The sequence below is a fragment of the Lutra lutra genome, chromosome 3, assembly GCF_902655055.1.
Source record: "Lutra lutra chromosome 3, mLutLut1.2, whole genome shotgun sequence".
Taxonomy (NCBI): Eukaryota; Metazoa; Chordata; class Mammalia; order Carnivora; family Mustelidae; genus Lutra; species Lutra lutra.
In genome coordinates this window covers 96,154,954-96,155,993 of record NC_062280.1, presented here as the reverse complement: position 1 = coordinate 96,155,993, position 1,040 = coordinate 96,154,954, and positions in this window count along the sequence as shown.

The window sequence follows — 1,040 nt, the reverse complement described above, 5'->3', positions numbered from 1 at the left end:
TTCTGGATTTCAGCTCAGGTTATGATCTCAGGGTCCTGGGATCCAGTCCCCAGTTGGGCTCTGCAGGAAGTCTGTCTGAGGATTCTCTCTCTTCCACTCCCTTTGCCCCTCCCCTCACTCATGAGCTCTCTTGCTCGCTCTCTCACTCAAATAAATAAATAAATCTTTAAAAAAGCTATGGTAGTTTTATGGACATTGAGGTGGAAGGTAGAATGAGGCGGGGGGAGTACTGAGTTGGTGTAGGAAAAAGTGTCTTCAAGGTTTCCCCCTTCTCTCTTCCATTTTTTTTTCTCCCCAAATTTTTATTTACATTCTAGTTAGTTAACGTATGGTGCAATATTGGTTTCAGGAGTAGAATTCAGTGGTTCATTAATTACATACAACACCCAGTGTTCATCATAGCAAGTACCCTCCTTAATACCCATCACCTATCACCCATCACTCATCTAACCCATCCCCCACCTACTCCCTCCATCATCCCTCAGTTTGTTCTCTATTGTTGAGTCTATTATTGTTTGGTTTGTTTCCCCCCTCCATTCTCTCTCTTCCATATGTTTACCTATTTTGTTTCTTAAATCCCACATATGACTGATAGTATCTGTCTTTTCGGACTTCTTTCTCTTAACATAATACACCCTAGCTCCATCCTTGTCATTGCAAATGGCAAGATTTCATTCTTTTTGAAGGTTGAGTAATATTCTGCTATATCTATATACCACATCTTCTTTATCTGATTATCAGTCAGTAAACATTTGGGATCTTTCCATAGTTTGGCTATTGTTGATAATACTGCTATAAATATTGGGGTGCATGTACCCTTCAAATCTGTATTTTTGTATTTTTTGGGTAAATACTTAGTGGTGCAGTTGTTGGGTCCTAGAGTAGTTCTATTTTTAACTTTTTGAGGAACCCATACTATTTTCCAGAATGGCTGCATCAGTTTGCTTTCCCACCAACAGTGCAAGAGGATTCCCCTTTCTCTGCATCCTTGCCAACACCTATTGTTCCCTAGGGTTTAATTGTAGCTATTCTGACAAGTG